The sequence below is a fragment of the Leptinotarsa decemlineata genome, unplaced genomic scaffold, assembly GCF_025532065.1.
Source record: "Leptinotarsa decemlineata unplaced genomic scaffold, Ldec_3_MD MMD2_tig00026282_RagTag_RagTag, whole genome shotgun sequence".
Lineage (NCBI taxonomy): Eukaryota > Metazoa > Arthropoda > Insecta > Coleoptera > Chrysomelidae > Leptinotarsa > Leptinotarsa decemlineata.
In genome coordinates, this window is record NW_027412668.1 from 15,945,782 (window position 1) to 15,959,412 (window position 13,631).

The window sequence follows — 13,631 nt, forward strand, 5'->3', positions numbered from 1 at the left end:
CTCTCGTCGTTTTCGACCTTCCATTGGATAATATATATTATTAAAGGTCCTTTGTCTACAAAATTACAGTGTAAACAACCATCCTCATAATCGATCCACATAACTGGACTTTGTTAAATTGGTAAATGAAGGTTTTGCGGAAACAAAGCAATCAATGTTCAACTTTCAGCACGCAAAAGCATTAAACTTTCCCTGTAGCATCCGAATTTTCTTCAACAGGTGATTTGTTCCCAACCGCAAGGAAAAGAGCCAAACTCCGGCTGCGTTAACGATCAGAAGAGTTTAATCAATGTCCAGAACAAAAACGCAACCGTATCAGTAACACGCTGCGAAAGCGCAACAGGGTTATAGTAGGCCACGCTAGATCGGGAGAAGATCGCCAGGTAATATTGATCCATGCTCTCTCTCACCTGCCGCTGAACCATTGCGAGGCTGCGTCCTATATTTAGATGTATTAAACATACATGCAGAACACACAAGCGTGCTGTGATGGAGAGACGTTGAGAAATCTACATCTCTATATGAGATAGAGATTTTTTCTGTTTCTATCCAAGGAAGCATTGGCGTTTCGCCGGGAAAGGAAAGGAATAGTGTTTTGAACTTGAATTCGGGACTACTCTCAAATTACACTAGTTTAGAGTGAATGTTGATCATGAGGTGCAGATAACTGTAGATTGTAAAATCAGTTCCTTGATATCATAGTCATAGTGATAAAATTATCCCTTCAAGAAACTTGAAACTTTTGCAGATCAGAGTTTGCCATTTGCAGAGCGAGTATTCTGCAGTTTCTGTGGCAGATTCGCATATTTGCTCATTTCACAAAATTAAATCTTATGTGGGCAGTGTCCAATGACAAGTTCCGTTACGAATCTCGTGTTTTTTTCGTTCACTGCATTTCAGCTTTCTCTGGTAATAGTCTAATCAACTTTGCCGCTTGTCTTTTTCTTTACGTTTTATTTCAGTGATGTCTCTCACATGATCAAGTTCACATTATTTGATTTCTTCATTTTGTGGTATGTCGAGAGTCAACAGAAAGGTTTGGGTTCAAAGGAAGTAAAGGGTCCCAACTTCGTGAAAACATCAGGTTCCCCATTTCCGTTACTTTTTGTTATAATCTGGTGCCAACATGGATATAACTTGATTCATCTTTGTTAGTCGTCTAAGGAAAGTTTTGTTAATAAATCCATAGTTGAATAACTTTGGTACTTTTAGTACTGGTTGGCTTTTTCGTCAACTAGAGATCCTAGCATCACGAGTGTCTAATTCCACTGGCTCTGCAGCAAGGAATATTAGAATGAGAAGAGAGGCTTTTCTGCAACATAGGTTCAAGAGCAAAAGTTTCATTCTTCTGTTGAATCATAAATGCGTTGTGTTTTGGCTCTGATTTGCGGCTGATTGTCTTGCAGTGGAAGCTGCAGTAAAAGACAGAGAACGAACCTCGTTGGCGATCGATGTCGAAGCCTGGCTCTGCCGCTGACCCCCTTGAGGAGCCTCGTTTACCTTTGATTTTCGAAGATTGAGTCCTTTGTCTTCGTATTCAAGTCCAGCATTTGCGGTTCAGCCTTGCACCACTGATGACAATAGTGGCGGGTCAAAACAGCACTGAACTGGTGTTGACTCATAAATGCAATTTGTTTGGGCTCTGATTTTCGAATATCGCTGACCTGTTGACTGAAACTTCAGAAACTCAATTTTTTTTTATTGGGAATCACGCACCACATCTTTCATTTCAGATAACTGCACCACTGCTAAGTCATTTCTTTATAACACAACATATATTCACTGTAAGATATTCACAACCTGTTTAAATAATATTGTCTATTCAATATAGCTTTGGGTTGAAATTTCGCAAACAATAATTTACCAAAACTGGAATTTACTATCAGGCATAATATGTCTCAATTTTATTAAGTTTGCTTTGGGAAAATCATGCTTTACTGAGGGAGTATTCACCTTCAGTTGGTTTAACTTCTGCTAAATTCTCATTGAAATTCAGAAAAGCCACCCAAACTGGAATTGGAACATTTTTTTACAGTTTCTTCTTTTCTGAATTTAATACTGGCTGAAGAAACTCCTTTAAGAAATTTATATAATCTAACCAACATCCAGGCGTTAGGAACAAGGAACTACATTTTCTGGGCCTTTATTGACATGGAGTATTACTACGGCAATACATACAGTGCATTTCTTTAATGTCCCCAGACAAGTAAGAAACGATTTGGATACTACTTTTCCCGGTCGTTGATGGATTGGCCGTCGAGGTCCTACAGAATGGCCAGCCCGCTCGCCAGATTTGACACCTTTGGACTTTTTTTGAAACAAAAGGTGTACGAAACTGAACCTGCTTCAATATTGGATATACGGCAGAGAATAATAAATAGTTGTAGAGAGATTGGCGTTACTGTGTTCGTAAATGTTCGGCGTGAAATATCGGATAGGCTGTTCATAAGTCAAGAAGTTCAAGGCAACCATTTCGAGCATCTTCTGAACCGACCTCAAGATTTATACCTCATATTATGTAGTTAAATGTCAATGTAATCAGGCAATGATTAAATGTTTCGCCATTTTGTAGTAGGTGAAGTATTTGTGAAGTATTTGTCAGGAGCTTCAAAATGATGTGTCACAAGACCCCCCTTTTCATTTATTTTTTTTTCCAGATGGCGCCCAGTCGCCATCTTGAAAGTTTCATCTGACTATTTCATTTATGATGCACTATTTCACTTGAAAATAAAGTATTCATGCATTAATTTTATTATCCTAAATTTCATTTTTTTGAGTTGACCCGTTCAAAAAATAAAAGGGGAGGATATTAAAGAAATGCACTGTATGATTGTTATCCCAGTCTAGAAAAATATAACGATATAATGAGGGGAGGAACCCATGCAAGTCCATTGAAATTGAATATAATACCATTCTCCAAGTAATCCAAACAAAAGGAACTAGTTTCACCAAAACTGGTGAAGGAATTCCATTGTCGAGTAGGTTAAATATTGTAGATTGATATGATATCCCAGTCTTATCAAGGACTAACATTCAGAAATCATAAAAAAAGGCGCATGAAAAGATATGAAAGTTGAATCTATACTCGATATATTGACTTAACTCATGATAACGAATGCATTTTCAGTTTGATGACAGAAATTGAAGTAAGCGATTTCTAATGAATTAGGAAAGGTTCAAGTTCTGGCCCGTTTGAGAGTAGCAGGATCAATGAGAACCACATCACAGACGCCCTTGAGTTCACGTCCTCAACATTTTGTGTTGTTGTGTTCACCCAGCTATAGAGGAGAGGTTGAAACAAAAATTTTGGAATGGAGAGACGAACATTCCTACATTTTTCATATGACACTGAAGTGTATGAAGCAGTTGAAAAGAATTGAAAAATTTAGCTCACTAATATCTATTTCAAATCATCGTTCTATAACAAACATTTTCAGTTCATCGTGAGTGTTCCCTCAATAACTTGTGATTTAGTAAGTGAGTGAGTCAAATTGAATAGTTAGTCAGTTTACAGGTGAATATTACACAAAATCGTTATTTTTAACTCCTCGACCCTTGTTTCGATCACCAAGTGATCATCTGCAGGAGGAAGAGTAAACTGTTTATTTTTTCTCCTGAAATGAACACCAAATCGTTATTTTCAACACCTCGACACGTGTTTCGATCATCAAGTGATCATATTTCAGAGGGAGATTAAACTGTTTATTCTTCCTCTTGAAGATCATCACTTGGTGATCGAAACACGTGTGGAGGTGTTAAAAATAACGGTTTGGTGTTGGGATAAAACTCCAGTAATATTCATTACTACACCAAATGGTCCAAACAGTTAACAAGTTAACAGGTGTTTGGGCAAAATAAGATTTCAGTTCGACTTTTTGCATCTATTTTGCATTGTTCGACTTACAATAACGTTTGTAATTACATGAAACAAACATAATCCTTACTTTCCAATATAAGGTGTGAAATCAGTCTGCACAAGAGAAAAATTTTAGAAAGCTACTGTAACATTTGAGCATTACCCTTTCCCGCAAACATATCTATCACAAAATTCATTATGTAGTGGAATAAACACAACACAAAATACGATGTAACTTCAGATGTAACTCTCAGAGTAGCAAGAAAGTGACGAAGTGCCAGTAAACCATCTGAATATTTAACCTTCTGTATTTCTGGAAACGGTTGGTGAATATGAAGTTTTCTCAAAACAGATTGCACCTGAGTTTATCACTCTGCTCGCTTCAGGAAGTTTAGTCGAAGCATCTTAAAATAGGTGAAAATGAAAAAGTGGTGTTCATGAATACATAAACATACTAAAAGAGTTGTTTTGATGATATTAAAGTTTTGTTTTCTGTGAAAATATTGGAAATAGGTGATTGAATGTTCACAGGATGTGATCGTGAAAAAAGTGACATTTTATTAAATGTCATTGCCAAATGTCAACCAGTTTCAGATTCGATTTTTTGACATATTCGATTTTTGATCGGTAATTAGCTGTGAAAATTCTTGAGTAACAATAAACAAATTTTTTTTGCAAGATAATTGAAGTTTCTCTTGAAATAATAAAATCAAAAACTACATGTCGTATTACAAATTCTTTGGATCTGACATAGGCAGATCCCATTCACATAAGATATACGAATCATTTTCTCTTTAAAGGTGATATATTGTCTGAAATAATACTGGTTTCTGCGATTGAGAAATTTCCGGAATGGAAAAAGATAGGTTTTTTCACAGATTCCTCGGCAACTCCACGAATACTAACCAAGAAACTAAACACATGATCTACAAACTCATTGATTATAATGCAGTCAACCTACTAATTCGGATGAAACCTCAAAATGTTAATACCAGTAATACCATGAGAGCAACCGGTTGATCGATTTCAATAGGATATCTCTGTTGAAATATGTTGTGCCAAGGCACGACATATTTCAACAAAGAGAGGTGCGCTCACATGTCAAGACATGTTACCGCAGATCCGGCACCCGAGTCACCCGACTTTCTTGAGGTGGCTGAATGCATTAACTGTACGCCGCGTATTCTCTTCGATTATGATGAAATTGCTGATATTTAGTATAATGGTTCGATTCGAATTGAAAATGTCTTATTATACCAAGAAGTTTCAATTGAGATTTCTGAATATCATAATATTTAATTTCTTCGGTACAATTAATTCTATTAAGACTGTGACAGTGACTGAAATTGTGAAAATGATGCATAACTAGGCCCTAAGGCCAGGGCCGCACTGCAGGAAGGTTGGTAGGATGGTGGATGGTAGATAGCTGCCTGGCGAACATCCTGCTATTTACAAACGTGAGCAACAAAACGACGGTAGCCGCAGTGGCGCCCCATTACCATCTTACTTCCAGAAACCATCCGAAGGTACGCCAGGCGTCTATCCAATCTAATCAGTTTTGTTTGAGATTCCAGCCGGGTAGCCTAACTAGGGAGGAAAGCGTAATAAGTTCTATATACAAAAGAAGGGCAATTTGGGACCCAGCAGACCCATTAAGGAAAAATTCAAAAATTTTGACGTCACTGCTGATATACCTTCTCTGAAGTTCGTTGAAGTTCTTCGCAATTTGCATTCAGTAAAATTTGTCAGGGTGTTGTCGTAATTTTTTTGTAGACTCTCACGAATTCTCCGTTCTGTTGACGCCTCAAATTGTAAGCATGCACCCACGGTTTTTTTTATAACACTATTTGCCACTATAATTCTCGAATATGAACTTGGTAAAATTTTTTGGCAACTTTAGAGAGAGGCATGATTGTTACTTTTCCACTGTCAGTTGGATACTGGCTTCATATCACTGCGTCCAGGATGCATTGCCCCTCCACCATCCACCCTCCAAGCGGCCATCTAGCATTCTACAGTGCCGCCTCGGGTTAAGAGTAACTAATGATTCGAAAATAATGACACTTGGATGTTAATTTCACTTTTACCGCATTGGTTCAATGTGGACACTGAGGATGATTGAAATTTTGAAAATGATGCACAATTAGGCTCCGAGAGTCTCGTATGATTCAAGAATGATGACATCACTTGTCGAATCTAGGAAGCGACTTCAAAGTCTCGGCTTGGGACCTCCCCTAAGATGCGCTTTCGTTAGGAGACTGCGTGAGAGAGAGATGAAATTCTCAAGTTTCTTCCTAGTTTAGACAAGCTGTAGATGTTAATTTCATGGAAGTCAGTTTTAATCGCTGTTGCAAAATATCGTTTCATCTGTGTAAAATTCTGTTTTGATGACCTGGCCGTCAATGTATTCTTCATTTTATCGGTTTGAAGAAAATAGTTTGTATGTAATTTACTGATTTTTCTGAATTATTTCATTAACATCTTCATCACTGCTTGAATGTTTTGTGAAAGTACTAACAGGGAAATTGAAAGTAAAATTGAAACCTCTAGAAATGAATCCAGAGCAAAGACTACTTCAAGGAAGTTGAAAAATTCAAATACGTACTCGTATGCAATTTATATGTATACATCAATAGTTCTGTTTAGACTATATGGTGCCGCTACAATGCTGGTTTTGCTGAAATATCACATTTTTAGAGCGGCCTTTACACTCATCGTTCGTTGGCCGATTTGTTAGCAAATGTACATAAGTCAGCATTGATAATTTTATATTTTCAAGACTTTTTTGAGTAACATAATCGTCAAATCTCTTCTTTTTCGAAAATAATAATACTTCAATTGATTCAACCTACATCATCCAATGAAGGTGAAAGGCACTGAGAAAAGAAAAACGTAAATCAGAAAATCTCACTTTGAATATCAATTTATTACTTGACTATCTACACTCTCCATATTTATGACTCAGAAGTTCTTGCCTCCAATTGATGTGATGATCTGCTCGTAAGTAATCCAAAAGGTGAGAGCCCACGGCGCAAGCCTAATCCATGTGGGTATGAATCCTTTGTATAAAGCTCCTAAACCTTCTTCTTTTACGGTTTTTCTCAAACAATCTGTCGAAGAACTATAGAGCAGACCGCGCCCCTTCTCATCGTAAGGTTGGTTCATGACTCTAGTCTTTATAACATCAGCTGGTGTCGACATACCGGCTGCTACAAACCCAGCACAAAAACTCGATAAAGCATGCAGTAGCATTTCATCTGGCAAACTAGTTCTCTTTTGAATGAATCTTTTTGCTATATCATACGTGGTCAAGTCTCCCAAACTAACTAGAGCGGATCTCTGCACATTAGGAACCCAACCCTTCCATAGTCCTTTGATTCCACCAGCTTTCCAAGTTTTCTGAAAGGCGTCGTAAATTCCGTTAACCCGTGGCGGAAGTCCCTGTAGACGTCGCCTTCCTTCCATTTGCATTTGAACCTTGATGAGATCTGTGGGACTAGCTATGAACTGTGCAAAAGCCCCTGCTGTTACTCCACAAAAAGCTGATTGCCAAAGTTGGAACGTTTCCTTGTTCTGAGAATGTTTGATAACCCATGATTTTACCTCTCGGTACACCATTATGCGCGACCCTGAATAGATTGAATGTCTGGCGAAAATTGCAGTTATTCCTTGCCATAGTTTGAATAAACCTTCCTCTTTGACTATTCCAACCATAGTTCCAAACATACCCCTGTGTGGAGTATGTGAAAGTGATACTGCTTTTTCCCCTTGCACTTGGAGCCTTGTTTTGACTAAATCTAGAGGAAAAGTGAACAATTCTGCATTGCAAGCAGCTGCTACCGACACCAAATATATACACCACAAACTATTGACGTCTATTCTTGGGGAATTCGATTTTTCAGAGGAATCATCGGACGTCATATTAGCATTCCTATACTATTCTCATTATCACTGTGATGTGTTGTTTATAATTGATGTAGGTATATACTTGTAATGTCAAATATTTCGAAAAGACAGAACCGTTAACTGTCAAAAATTACAGTTATCTCAACGATTTTGTTATTCTCGAAAAAAGTATTGAAACTGACTAGGACATAAATCATACTGGTACCTTCAAACCTTCTGAAGTCGTTTATGGGTCACACAACAAACTAAGGCCTTGCAAAAAGCAGCTGAATGAAAATCGAAACAATCAATAGTCCCAGGTCAGTCAAATACTTAAGAGGGTGGTCCCAGAAGTACCTGGCCCAACAAAGAAAAAATTTTTGGAAAAAAATTCATGAAATTTTCAACATAATCCCCCTGCAGCTCTATTATACACTTTTCTCAGCGACGTTCAATGAGTTCGATACCGTTTATATAATAAGAACTGTCTTGCTCTTCAGAATAGCCATCAATTGCCGACACCACTTCTTCATCGATGAAAAATCTGAGCCACTGAGCCATTTTTTCAAATTTGGGAACAGAAAAATAATCTGAAGGAGCTGAATCTGGCGAATAGGGTGCATGAAGTCACAACTTCAATTCGTTAATGTATTTATGAGTTGGTGCATTGTCTTAGCTAACTGCCGTCGTTTTTTGCTCGATTTCTTCACTCAAACGTTGCAACAAGTCCGCATTATATTCGCCGTTGATAGTTTTGTCTTTTTCATGATGGTCAATGGAAATTACAACACGCGCATCCCAAAAAGCCGATGCCATGACCTTGCCTGCAGGTAAAACAGTCTTCGCCTTCATTCGAGCCGGTTCTCTCTTTTGAGTCCACTGTTTTGATTGTTATTTTGTTTCGGTTGTGAAGTGATGGACCCATTGTTCCATAAACTTCGCTAAGCACTCAGTTGGAACATCTTCACGGCGCTGTTCTTGCTCGAATCTGAGCACCCATATTGCACACAGCTTCCTCAACTTCAAATTTCGAGATAATATACGATGTACGTACTTTTTGAAATGCCTACTAAGTCTGCTAGCTAAATCACTTTCAGTCGACGATCATTCAGTACCGCTTTGTGGATGTTCTTCACTGTTTCTGGAGTCATCACCTCATTTGGTCGGCCACTCACTGCGATGCTTGTCTTGGTAGCTCGTAGGGCCTCGTTTAAACTCTGCTTCTGAATATTTTACTGTTGTGAATGAAGGAGCAGACTCACCCAGAGTGGAATATAGTTCAGCTTCCATATCAGTTGGGCTTTCAAATGAAAGTATTGTACCACATAATGATGACAAATTTTCTTCATTTTCACAAATTCACCTAAAACATTCGCTATTGATGATTACTAAATAACGCAGCGTCTTCATACTTGAAACATATGCTCTATAGATTGTGTACTTTCCAATACAGTGATGATTTTCAAACAACTACTGCCATCTCTACAACTATCGCCACCTTCGTGAAGCCTAAACCATTGTCAAAGTATTTTGTATTTCTCGATAAAGCTGATACTATCATATCTACAACGTTCTAGGTATTTGAGGGCTTCTTACCAATTTTCCTCTTAGTTGACTTGGAGATCACTGATAGCAATGATGAAAATGCATAGAATATCCCTTCCCTACGTAAGATACTTTGTTAAAAACTCTCGACCTAAGGCACTACCTATGAAAAAATAATAGAAATCCAAAAAATTCCAGAGTTCATTTCACAAAGGTGCTGAGTACAACTCAAGTGACGCAATTTGCCAATGTCAAGTAGGTCATTCAATTACCAATGTTTACAGTTAGGAATGAAATACTATAAGGTAAAATATTCTCTTTCACATCATGGCCCATAAATTAAAGATCTGAACCATCAACATGTGTACAAAGTTGAATCAATGTTATTTCTCGCGTTGAGAGTTTTTGACGAAGAAAAAGTGAATCGGTGCAAACACCAGGGTGGCAATGCATCTTTGAATGCGGATCTGCAATTTTTGTAGCCAAGCCTAACTCTACCAATAAAATAAATACTGACTCTAAATATTAAAATAAAAAACAAATTACTTGCACTCACCAGTTTTCTGCAGTTGAAGCTGCTTTGCCACGGTAGGTAGTAGTAAGTAATTTCTGATTCCAGTCGCTGTATGAAATTCAAACAATTCCTGTATTCGCTGCATACGGTTCAACGCTTTTATCTTTTTTTTCCATACGCGATCAATGTTGCCGAATTCGATTCTTGCACCATCTATTGATAAGTGTACAAAGTTGGGTTGATTTCGTGAAAGGTCTAAGAGCATTTGACAAAACAAAATCAAAGCGGCGAAATACCAGAGTTTCTATGCATTTTGAGTATTTGAAAGGTATTTCTTCTTTATCAGCAAAGAGTTGACTCTAGTTGACGGGCATATAATTTTGACAGTTGGCAGTTCTGAAGTGAAAATTTTTAGACCAATGGGTAGTCCTGTGACTTTTCGGGTCACCTAAACGAATTTGTCTGATATTCCTGTGACTTTTCGGGTCACCTAAACGAATTTGTCTGATAACCTTGATCAATTTTGCAATAAATGTGCTAGTTAGACGCCATTTTTGTGAATTAAAAAATGTACTCATTTTTTTCAGTGAGTCAATTTCAGTTTTCTGGCATTCATGCAAAACTTATTTTGAACATTAGATAACTCTTGATCAACTTATATTTCGTTCTAGATCCAGTCAATAAAAGTCAGGTATCAACTTTAAATGTGTTAGCGAGTGCAGTTTCTATTGTATGAAACTGGTTAGATTGCCAAAAAAGCTATTTGAATATCATTTCGGTGATTAATAATCCAACAAAATAAAATTAAAATGTTTCGAAACATTAGTATTTTGTCTGAGTTCGAATATGCATGAGCTTCATTAATATAATAAAAAATCGATATATATCCACCCAATACATATTCAAAATGTAATTTGATTCTAGCTCGAGTGCAATGTCAATGGAATATCGTTTGGTTAAATCAGGAACTAATATGCATATACGTATGAACTTCCTCTCTATTCCCACAGACAAGCCGAGCTTTCAAATGAAATTCCCACATTATTAATCACCTATTTACGTGTCGTCAAATCGGTTAATCATGTCATTGTCTTCAGACCACATATCAACGGTTCCAACGATTAGTGCCAGCAATAATATAATGCAGGCGGGTAGTCCAACTGAATAAGGATTCCCTCTGCCAATGACCGACGGGGTATGCAGGTTAGTCCTTTAGTGATATATTATGGGTCACTGAAATTCATCGACGCGGTTAATTGTTGCACAATTATCGGCAGTCCAGTTTGTCCTAGGAATCTGTGGGACTGACGATACAGCTATTTTGAGTGGTTTGAACATATCAACCCGGTATTGTCCTGGTGAATTTTCTTTGCATAACAACACAGGTGGGATGTGTCAGACCCCAAATTGAAAAATCATTATAGTAAAACTAAATTTCAGATTTTGAAACTTCACAAAAAGTAGAAAAGGGTTATTCCTTCTTGTTGGAAGATTGCTCGCGTTCAGCCTATTTCCAACAAGTGCAAGAAAACTCTTTCAAATAACTACAGATCAGTCGCTTTGCTAGTAGTGATATCAAAAATCATAGAGAAAGCTGTAAACCATTATATCCTCAATTATTTGGAAGGCTTCAACATCTTGAACGATCATCAGCATAGCTTTCGAAAACAAAGATCAACAGGCGACCTTTATCGTATGTCACCCATATTTGGAATAACTCAATCCAGCAACATGGAGAGTCAAGAGCTGTTGCGCATGATATTTCTAAGGCATTTGGCCGTTTGTGGCATGAGGGTTTGCTGGTGAGTATGGCTCTTCAGCTTTCTGAAAGAACGTTCCCTGCAGGTGGCCGTCAATGGATATCTCTCGAATACTTTTACCATCAACGTTGGTGTTAGCCAGGGATCCATATTGTCTCTAACCCGTCTTTTTATTATATTTCAACGACTCATTGGAGAAAACCAAGAATCCAATATATTGCTTTGCTGACGACAGCACACTTGTCTCGTCATTCCATGTCTCGTCCACATTTTCACCGGCAGCAAGAGGTTGCATATCTTAATGAGGATATAAAGGTGATTTCGAAATGGGGTGAAAATTACCAGGTACAATTCAATGCCATGAAAATCCAAGCATCAGTTTTCTCCATAAAGATAAAAGTCTATGAACCAGATCTGTATCTGTAGAGTAGGGAGGGTGAGTGTAGACCCACAGCACTTAGGTCACATGTGACCCATTGTACATCCTCCCGAGAATTTGTCCTCTTAGGTCATCATCCATCCTGTCTTTTCCAGGAAGGTGAACAGGTCACTAAGAGATATCTCTTTTATATTGGCAGGTGTAGGCCAAGTAGTCTAGTTCACATGTACTTTTTTTTGTAAAATTTTTCAGCCCTGTCCAAAAATTCGATTCGTATTTCTGCCTAGAAAGTTTAAGGAAAGGTCCGGAAACGCGCCGATAAAAATTACAAAAGTTATAAACAATTGAGTGAAAAAAATAAGGCTTTAGTTTTTTCTTAATATCCCGGAAAATTTTCAAAATTTTGAAAATTTGAAAAAAGATTTGAAAAGATCGATAAATTTGCGTAAAAAAAGTCCCAACTGCCGAAACTGTATCTCGATTATTTATAATTTTCACAGAGCCCTGGAAATAGAGCCAAAAGCGGGTAGTCTGGCTTCCGCGCGCCTTTCGTCACTCTGACATAAAAACAAAAAAAAATATTTAAACATATTAAATGTAAATATTGAGGAATGAAAAAATTCATGTAATGTTGGGATACATCAATAAACAATAATCCGCAGTCAAAAAAATTTTATACCATTTATAACGTTAATTATAAATTTGTTAATTAATAACTTTCTCTAAATTGAAAGTTAATATAAAAATCCCTATAATTAATAAACTGAAACCCTGGCATTTTTTTCTTTGGTGAAGTTATCCTTAATAGGCAAAAAATAGATTATCGTTGCCAAAATAAAAAAATTGTTATTTTCTATTTTTTTATTGACAATTGAAAATCATAATTTTATAAAAAATACATTACAATTTTTTTTTCAAATTTTCCATTGTTTCAATGTCTCATGGCTAAAAACTAATTAATTTTTTTTAAATTTTCTACAGCTATTGTTAATAAATCTATTATAAACAAATACATTGTTCACAAGCAATTCGAAAATTTCTTTTGCATTATGTTAATGGAAAAAAATCTCATGATTTTTAGAAAAAAAATGGTGTCCTAAAAAAATTTCTTTGTTGCTAAAAAATGCGTTTGTTAATTAATAATCGTTTTTTGCAACTAAATATTGAAATTAAGAAAACGGTTTTTTTTAAATCATAAATTCTATTGTTCTTTAAGGTTTTGGAAAAACTTCTTTTTTTAATAATTTTTTTGATTGTTTATTTCAAAAAAATTGTTATAAACAAAATATTTTTTTAATTTTTTTTTCAATACTTTGTTCTATAATAAAAGTAACTATGTGTTTTTTTTTCATTTATTTTATTTTTTATAAAACTTTCAATATTGTGATACCTTGATACTTGTCTTTTTCATTCGCTCCTTTGCTTTTATAATTATAATAACTTTCAAACTATTGCAGTTATGATGAATATGCTTCAAGTATTTTTTGTTCATTATGAATTTATTAACAATTTAAGCCCCTCATTACTAGAGGCAGGCTGATTACAATGGGGTTTCGCCCAGTAACCGCAGTAACCGCATATCACCCTGCGGCCATTCAGCTGTCGGCACAATTCATTACACCTTAGCTTGGGTAGGCTGGTCCACGGTGGCATGTTTTGCAAAGGCTTTTGGGGAGTTTCAGTTCCCCTCAC

General features: G+C 36.6%; 1 protein-coding gene and 1 pseudogene across 4 annotated transcripts in view; one reads left to right on the forward strand and one right to left on the reverse strand.

Moving 5' to 3' along the window:
- Positions 1 to 13,631, forward strand: part of LOC111504603 (voltage-dependent T-type calcium channel subunit alpha-1G) — a 639,024-nt gene that overhangs the window by 190,686 nt on the left and 434,707 nt on the right. The window lies entirely within an intron of this gene.
- Positions 6,764 to 7,926, reverse strand: LOC111511234 (mitochondrial uncoupling protein 4 pseudogene; annotated as a pseudogene).